We start from the raw sequence: 10,003 nt of genomic DNA on the forward strand, positions 1-10,003 counted from the left end.
GGAAAACTAGATGCGGCAGTTTCTGGGGGCGAAACGGCGTCACTTCGAAATTCTGGAAGTCCTGCTCATCGGCCGTCGAACACGTTATCAGTTTTAGTTGAAGGAATTAATGTTGAAGCTCTTGTGGACACTGGTGCGAGCATTTCGATAATCCACGAAAGTTTAGGTTCTCGGCTGTGAAAAGTAAAAACTTCCGAGTCTGGCCCAGCTCTACGTGGTGCGAACTCCGCTACTATTCAACCTTACGGACTGTGTACAGCTCGTATTGTTATCGACGGCATTCGACACCTCATTCAGTTTGCAGTACTGGCATCATGCGTTCACCAAATGATATTAGACTGGGATTTTCTTAAATCGGCGTCTGCTGTGATTTCTTGAGTGAACCGATGATTCATATGAGTGATACAGACCTGGCCAGTGTTTCGGATATTGCAGACCTGCGATTGGTGGCGTCCTGCGACTTAACTCTGCTTCCTGCTCAAGAAACTATACTCTTGGGTAATTAGGACAAAATTATCAACGGTGATGTACTTATTGCTCCGACAGGAAAACTCCCCCTTCATGGCGCAGTTATATCCCTCTGCATCGTCCGTTTTTGTGAGGGCACTGCTCGTCTAGCCGCCGCGAGTACTACAGCCGAAACCGTTTTCTTGCCCCGAGGGACCACCGTTGCTTGTGCTCCGCGCGACGATGCAGTGAATGTCGTCGCATAGTGATCTGTTACGTCGGATGAATATTCGGTGAGCAGCAAGCCTTCATCCTTTATCATTAGTGCAACAATCACCTCTGATATCGACCCAGAGAACCAGGAAATGCTATTGGTTCTTTTGGGGAAACACAAAATTTTATTTGATTCTTCTTCTGCCATTTTACGGCACACCACCGCAGCCACCCACCGAATCGACACAGATGGCTCTTGTATCTTCGACGTCGCCCGTACCGCGTCGCACTGAAGGAGCGTCAAATATTTTAGGAACATGTTGACGACATGCTGAGAAAAACATAGTTCGCCATTCAACGAGCTCCTGGTCATCGCCCGTTGTTCTAGTCCAGAAGAAGGACTGATCTGTACGGTTTTGTGTGGATTACCAGGCGCTTAACAAAATTAACTCGTATAGATGTCTACCCTATGCCTAGAATTGATGATGCTTTGGATACCATGCAAGGATCCGGATACTTCCCCAGCCTGGATTTGAGATGGGGATACTGGCAAATTCCCATGCACGAGTAAGACAAAGAAAAAACAGTTTTCGCCACGCCTGTGTAACATATCTGTGTAACTCATGAACCCACATCCGAACCACTCGAATACGGAGGACAGCCGACTAAGCGCACTGAGCCATGTAATTTCGACATCTAAATCTCCCACCAGCACAACTAACATTTCATCGGTAGCGGCATGAAGCTTAGCGGTGTGTGCACGCCCCCCCCCCTTTTCCACCGGCAAGCCGCGCACGCATAAAAAGGCAACCGGGGATGGCGCGTACTTAGGCATGAAAGACACCGGCGAGAATATCGCTTGGAAGGCATTCCAACCTGAAAAAGAAATATGGGCTCACGCCAACGGTCCAACTGGGCAAGCTTCTCTTCAACGGGGAGGGATTCGCAGCTACGGGGCGAAGTGGAATTTCAGCGGAAATGGCGACGTCGGGTTTGGTTGGGTCGTTTTAGGGGGCAGTCCTTTGCCATCCGTTACCTGGGCTTCGCGGGAGCGGTTTCTATTGATGTCTGCGTAGGCGAGTGAGCGAGCGCAGCAGGGACGAAAGAAAGTAAACGGAGAGGAGCGTCTAGCGAAGGGTGAGGTGGAGTGCGACACGTGCTTCTACGGCGTCATCTCTCTCACTGCCTTTGCCTCACACATGTCTGATGCGTCACCACTAGGGGGCGCCCTCCACCTGACACGTTCCCCAGGTGTTGTTCCATTCTCCGCTAATCCAATCCACGTGAAATTTGCACGGGAGGTTCAAACACGATTTGCAACAACATTCTCGCTTCTCCCTTGTGCGGGGCTAAACCCAACAACGTCACATTTGCGCGGGAAATTCAAACACGATGCACAACATCCTCGCCGGCGGCGGCGGCGCGCTGCGTGGTGGCAGCACAGTAGCGCACGTCACCGTGTGTTCGCTGATCACGCGAACACTTCCTGAGATGCACCAATAATGCGCCTTCACCGACAAGACTGCACATCGCACTGCCCAAAAATTTCATATTATGGAGTATACTAATCGTCAGTGTATTTTTGACGCCCATCCGTGCTTGTGTTTATTTTTCGCAATAATATGATAACCGCACTACCGCAGTTACCTGCCGTCTGCACAACTTGCAAAGGGGCATAAGCGAAGAAAGGGGGAAAATAGTTGTGAAAGCCGTGTCAGCAGTGGTGAGGAGGAGCCCCGGAGCGGCGCCGAGTAAATCGATGACACTGGAATGAAAAATGGGTGGTTAGGCCTATAGTGCTTTGCCGTAAAATACATTTTTTTATATTTCACTGCTCTTAGATTCGTTTGACAGTGGTCATTCTTGATTTGTGGCCTATTGTTTTGTTTCTGGCATAGGCATCCCTGTTGTATTCAATCCGAAGCGACTACACTAGATCTGTTACAATTAAAAAACAGCGAAATTTTGGTAATGAACAAAAGATAACAAAATCATGAACTGATGGATAATGAGCCCGTGAGTGCTACGCTAGCAACAAATAAAAGCCTTCCATAACGCATTGTCGCCTTTCATGAATACTACTCGGCCTCAAGCATTGGTAGCGCTTTGGTGCACGCAAAACGTTGTCTAAGCAGTTCCTAAGTGCCACGTTGTATATTATGGCGGCTGTAAGGGCCAATTCCCTTGGGCGAGCTTGGGTGAACTGGGGATGAGTGGGTTTACGCCACAGGTTATTTCTCCGTTGGCCTCGGCTCCCTGCAGAAAGTTTTCGCGCTCGCACAGCTGACAGATGCTTCGCTTACTGAATTTCAATGAGAAGACTGTGGACTGTAGCACGGTACAGCAAAAATGAACCTAACAGCAGCAGCAGGCTATAGTCTATTCTCTTCGTTAGTCTGTAACATGAGTAATAAAGAATTATTTATGTATCTACAGACCTCGGAGTACACGCTGGTAATACTTCCGTCCTATTTTGTCGCTAGCATTGCGGCTGCCGCTGTAATGCTACGAGTAAATCATGATACAGCAGCTGCGGAAGGAATGAAAATCTTCATACCATTAAGCACGTGGGCCACCACGAGTGGTTTTTACACAGGTTTAGAAACCACGAAGAATGGCATAAAGTAAATCCGCAAATACCTAAGTATTCGAAGCTATAGCGAGGCTGAATAACCTTCTCGAGTAGAAGAAGCGTGAGCGACACGAATTCTGAGCAAGGGGTGTACGAGGAAATCCGCTGGTGCAAGCACTTAATTTTCTTAAGCGGGAAGGAAATATAAATACACACGAAAACCCACAAGCTACAAGAGAAGCAGCTCTTCGTCGCATGAGCCTATTTCGATACAGAGCTTTGCGAACTGAACCATTGTCATAACTGAGTCCCTCGTCATCTGACGGCCCGACTTCTTCCTATTTTCTGTCACACTGCCTTAAGTGTGGCTCTATGACTAATTTTCCCGCCATACACATTCCATTCAGGTCTAATTGCAGCCAAAACATAGGCTGGTGGAAGGCTTTCACATTCCGGAATGCCAAGCACGTCAGTTAGCCGGGAAGGTGTTCTCTCGCTACCAAAGAGACTGCTTATATACGGAGTAATTGATTGAATGGTGGTACTTATCAACTTTCTTCGTGTTCCGCTCTGTTATATCGACTCCCCTGAGGTTTCCTTCGTTGCCTTATTGTTTTTTCTGCCAGTATTTTCCCTTCTTGCTTGATAAACTTCAGTTCCGTTTCAACTGTCTCATTTTTTCGAAGTCGGTCGACTTAAGAATGATGATATTCCTGCGACTTCATTATTGCGGGCGCAATCCCCGACCTACTAACGGGGCTGTTTCTTGTTATCGGTATGCGCCCACTGGTGAGCAGAGGAGGAAGAAGTATACTCCGAGCTCGCTTGTTGTAGCTGTGTCATCGCCAGTGCTTGCCGGCACAAGTTCGCCCTTTTAATAAACGTCTTTTACTCTCCTTACTGGAGTTCATCACTACATAAGTGGTAGAGGCGGGGGGTACATGATACCCCATTCGTCAAGGACGCACAGCTCAGGGTCACCAATTCAAGTCGAGGTTGCCCCCGTCCACGGGCGAACCAGCCGCCTACTCGGACTTCCAGCGGACTGCGGCCCTTTACCTGATCGCACGACCAGGATGACAGGACGAGACGCTAGCGCTATGAACATGACTCCGACGGGAAGCCCTTTTCAGTACGTGGGTTCAGCAGCAGCGTTCACCAAAAGTATTTTACGGAGCGCCGTGTGAAGACGCGGAAGATTGGCTTGACCACTTCGAACACGTGGCAACCTAACGGCTGGGACAGCGAATTTAAGCTGCGCAATGTGTACTTTTCACTGGAAGAATACGCGGGAACCTGGTACGAAAACAATGAATCCACGATGTCGTCTTGGGAGGAGTTCAGTCAACGGTTACATGCGACCTACCCAAACAGTGATCGCAAGAAGAAGGCTGAGGCTGCCCTTCAAGCCCGAAACCACCACCCGAACGAGAGCGTCGCCATGTGCGCCGAACACATGGCTCGTCTTTTTAGGTGCGCTGACCCCTCAATGACCGACGACACGAAGGTCCACTCATGCGCGGCGTCAAGCAACACATATTCGCCGGGCTAATGTGGAGTCCCCCTAGAATGCTTGCCGAATTCGGCCACGAGGCTACAATGATTGAAAGGGTGCTCCACCAACGACCCGGGCACTACAATCGTAATGAACCAGTCCTGTCCAACGTATCCGAGATGGACGGCTTCGGTCTCCGGGAGCTCGTGAGACAGATTGTTCGGGAAGAGCTTCAAAGGCTGGAGCAGAGACAGGTGCCACCGGCTCCGCTGTCCATAGCAGAACTAGTTAGGGAGGAGGTGAGGCAGGCTGTGCGGGTACCAGAACCAGTTGACGTGTTCCGGCAAGATGAACCCCGCTCCTCATATGCGGCTGCCTTGCGCCAGCCCATCTATGGCACTCCTCCTGTTGTTGCCTCGGTCGCACCACAACGTACCCTGGAGCTGTCGCAACGCACACCGTACGCGAGGGAAACGGGCCGCCGGAAGAGCGACGTTTGGCGCACCCCTGACAGCACACCTTTCTGCTTCCACTGCGGGGAAGTAGGGCATATCTACCGGACGTGCCCCTATCTCCGAGCTGGTCTGCGTGGATTTCCACCGAACGCATCACGGCCGCAAAGTGGACAGAGGCCCCCAGAGATCGAGGACTACATCGCCGGGCGCCGTAACGCTTTTTTCGCCGCAACGCCCGCAGTCTAGGTCACCGTCCACGATGCGACGCAGGTCTTTCAGCCCACGGTTCGCCTCAGACCCTGCCAGTCGTTCCTCTGGTAGCCCGGAAGGCCGGGAAAACTGAGGCCAGCGACTTCCGGAGGTTAGGCCGCTGATGTCACAAACTTCCAAGATCCTCCACTCTAACGACGCCTACGACGAGACGACGAGCAGCCTGCATCTGAAACTTGCATAATCCAACCGATTACCTGCCGAGTGCTCGTGGATATCGACGGCTGTACGACGACTGCATTGGCTGATACTGGCGCTCACCGTTCAGTCGTCAGCGAAAGTCTGGCTTCTACGTAAAGAAAGTGATCACACCCTCGACTGGTCTGCAAGTTCGTACTGCCGCATACAGTCTGATCACCCCGGTGGGTAGGTGTACTGCGCGGATAAAAATTCACGGTTTCACCTACGTTAACGACTTTATTGTGCTCCCTGATTGTCCGAGGGACCTAGTTCTCGGCATGGACTTTCTGCAGTCAAACGGGGCAGTCATCGACCTGCAAAAATTGAAAATCAGCTTTTCGACAAAAGAGCCATAGCAAGTAACATCGAAGACAAGCGCGACAGAGCGCTACGCATTGTTGACGATGACGTCACGCTGCCGGCCCGTTATAGCCTTTTCGTAATGGTAAAAAATGACGCATTCGCGGATTGTGAAGGCATCGCTGAAGGCAACATTCAGTTATTACTGGATAGGGGTATTTCTATAGCTAGGGCATTTGTCGACTTGCGCAATGGAGACACTCCAGTTTTGATCATGAATTTTCGCAATGAACGTCGACATTTTCCGAAAGGCACTGCAGTTGCATTCATTCAGGAAGTCGCTGACGTTACATACGTGGGCGCGCTCAGGACGGTACCTCTTGATTCGCTGACAGGTGACACCGACATACCAGTTGAAATAAACAACGACCTCCCGCCCACTCATATAGAAGCCTTAAAGCGTTTAGTGCACGAATTTTCCGACTGTTTCGCCACGACTTCCAAAGTGCGTCGTACTCCCATCGCGCAGCATCGCATCGTGACTGATGAAACCACCAGACCTATGCCTACCGCGTGTCATGCCTACAACCTTACCGCGTGTCACCTAAACAGAGCGAGGCCACCAAGACACAGGTCAAAGAGATGCTCGCCGACGACGTTATCCAATGCATTAAAAGTCCGTGGGCCTCACTAGTTGTACTGGTACAGAAAAAAGGACAATACGCTTCGCTTTTGCGTAGACTATCGCAAACTGAACAGTGTCATTAAACGCGACGTTTACGCACTTCCCCGAATAGATGACACGCTGGATCGTTTGCGTAACGCTAAATTCTTGTCATCCCTGGACTTAAAATCTGGTTATTGGCAAATCGAAGTTGATGAAAGAGACCGTGAAAAAACAGCATTCGTAACACCCGACAGCCTATACGAATTTAAAGTCCTCCCATTTGGCCCCTCTTCTGCCCCGCTACGTTCCAGCGCATGATGAATACCGTACTCGCTGGACTGAAGTGGCAGACGTGCTTTGTTGGACGATGTAGTCGTATTTTCTAGTTATTTCGAAGAGCATCTAACAAGACTACGAAGCGTTCTGGAAGCGAGGCACTCTGCCGACCTGACTACTAAGACTCAGAAATACCACCTTGGGTTCCAGGAGCTAAAATGTCTTCGTCACATGGTTAGTGCTCGAGGCGCCCGCCCAGATCCAGAGAAAACAGCGGCCGTGGGCTCTTTTCCAGTACCAACCGAGAAAAAAGCTGTCTGACCCTTTCTAGGTCTCTGTGCCTATTACAGACGCTTTGTCGAAGGGTTCTCCGAAATAGCGGAGCCACTCCCCATACAAAAATATTGTATGGTCGGCTATAGAAAATCCTTTTTATGGTCGGCTTTAGCTATTTGGCCCAATATTCTTTAGACGTTTCTATGGGTGTCTTTAGCGAATCGTATCGCCATTCCTATGGGTGTCTTTAGCTTCTTCTATAGCCAGTTCTGTGGTTGTCTTTAGATATTCGTATCGACATTCCTATGGGTGTCTTTAGGTTCTTCTATAGCCGGTTCTGTGGTTGTCTTTAGCGATTCGTATCGCCATTCCTATGGGTGTCTTTAGGTTCTTCTATAGCCGGTGCTGTGGTTGTCTTTAGATATTCGTATCGACATTCCTATGGGTGTTTTTAGCTTCTTCTATAGCTGGTTTTCTATGGTTGTCTTTAGCTATTCGTATCGACATTTCTATGGGTGTCTTTAACTTCTTCTATAGCCGGTTCTATGGCTTTCTTTAGGTCTTCTTTCGATATCGCTATGGCTATAGAAGAAGCTAAAGACACCCATAGAAATATCCATAGAAATGGCTAAAGACAGCCATAGAAATGTCTAAAGACAATTGGGCCAAATAGCTAAAGACAACCATAAGAAGGATTTTCGATAGCCGACCATACGATATTTTTGCATGGGCTGCAGCCAGAAGAGAATCGCCACTACTTGAAACACAGCGACAGCAGCAGCCTCTGGGAAATTATTAACACGCTGCCATGCTGGCATATATTCTTGCGGATCTCTAGAACTTCTCCTGTGGCACTTAGGTTGTGTGGCTATCTGCATTCTGTAATATATGCTCCATGAACACTTCAGCGATATAGGGGGAGTGCAAGGTTACGACTGCAAACACGTCGCCAGTTTTCATTCACAAAAGGCTTAAACAAAGGCAAACAAGAAAAGCAAAACCAAGGGGTTTATTCATCCCATTCATTACATAAAGGGCTACTATCTACGCTACTTCGCCGCAGTAAACTGTTGTTCACATACGCCGATCGAAACACACAGCACACGCATTCCAACACTCTGGCTGACGCTTACGTCATTCGCTCGACAGCCACACTACGCGGCACATTTTCCACGAACGTCCACCGAGAACCATATACCTACAGGTGCTGGGTAGTCCACAGAAAATAGAACACTCAGAAGTCGTTCATTTCACTCAGTACTCAATGCACGAAGTTGCAAGTATGGTAGCTAAAATGGAAATGCACTCTTAATTAAACAATGAAGACGGTCGCACATAATGCAATCATAAAAAAACGTTTTCCAAGTCCGTTCAATTAGTTCCTTGCACGTTTTCTCAGTTCGCGAAAAAATAATTATATTTGTCTCATCACCGCGGTGAAATCTTCACTTCTGTGTACATTGCAATGCCCATGTGGTGCAGGGTAGCTTGGAAACGTATTCTTGAACACCAAAAAAAGTCCTGCATTTCTCGCACAATACAGCCTCTTCAGTTCGTAAGATCACTCACCCTGGTGTTTTGCGTACGATGAAATTCCTGTCGCGGTATCGCAGGTAGCCATTTTCGCATGACTTCGAGTTGATGTTGAATTAATCGTAACACTGTCGCCGTAAACACCGAAATTTCCGACAGCGAAAAGCGGCACATTTGCTTGGCGTCACACCATCAACACGAACACATTGCAGTCGAGTCGTAAATTTCCAACATTAGGCAACACGTGCCATGCCCGCGCACATGAGCAAGGAGACGAGATGTGGCTGACTGAGTACATCCTGGTATAAGCAGGTCCATCGCGCTAGCAAATAGTGCGGAGATACGTGCCCATCTTTCGACCTTTTTCTAACTTGTATTCTGGTAATCATTTTATTTGGCAAATACAACATCGATTAACGTTTTGTTTTCTTCATCCGAAAAAACTATATCTGTTATCAGTACTCAGGGAAAATTTTCTGCCACTATTATTGCTGCGCTCACGAATACTAACACAGCATGGAACGCCTGACCCTCTTTTCCACGAAAACTTCCCTTCGCACGACCGTGCTACAGCGTCGACGCGCGCGGCACTCACGCCGCACCTCCCCGGCCGGTCGTGGTCCCCTCTGCCTTTTCAACGCTTCCCAGAACTTCCTTTCCCTGCCTCCTTCGGTCCAGCTAGGGTCGCTCTCCCCCTTTCTCAATGACTAATTTCAAAGTGAGCTCCGCGGGAGAAGGAATGCGGTTGTTCGCAGATGCCACCATATTTCTGACTGCGCCCGCAGGAACGGGGGCCGCGAAAGTTCTTTCCAATTTGCTTCGACGCTGAAAAGGCCATTTTCAGAGAAGGCCGCTCTTTCACCTGACCGCGGCAGGGAAGGGCCGCAGAGGAAGAATTCTCTGAACTTATACCATTTTCGGTCGACGTTCAATCGCAAGCTTTGCCGACGCAGAGTATCCAAAGTTGCAACCTGAATTTGAGCGTTAATCTGTCTGTAGCTGCGTTTAATCGTACCTTTCCCGTATTGTTGGTATATTAGGTACCTAACGTTATTGAACAAAAACTTTCATAAAACTGGCCAATGTACCTCATCATCGTTATTCAGTCTGTGTTGTAGATGTAGCTAGGTAAATCATGTGTGTATAAATTACGCGTCATAAGTCATATTGGAACCAGAGGAATAGAATTTAATGGTGCGCTCGAATTGTACCTTTATAGGCTAACACTTTTTTATTAGCGGCTGGAGACTTAGAGGCTTATGTCACTATGTAGTTAGCTGAGGAAGCTTTTATGGATGCAAGGCTCTAAATTCTGCGCC

This window comes from Haemaphysalis longicornis, unplaced genomic scaffold, assembly GCF_048455015.1.
Source record: "Haemaphysalis longicornis isolate Haplotype H1 unplaced genomic scaffold, Haemaphysalis longicornis Haplotype H1 scaffold_8, whole genome shotgun sequence".
Lineage (NCBI taxonomy): Eukaryota > Metazoa > Arthropoda > Arachnida > Ixodida > Ixodidae > Haemaphysalis > Haemaphysalis longicornis.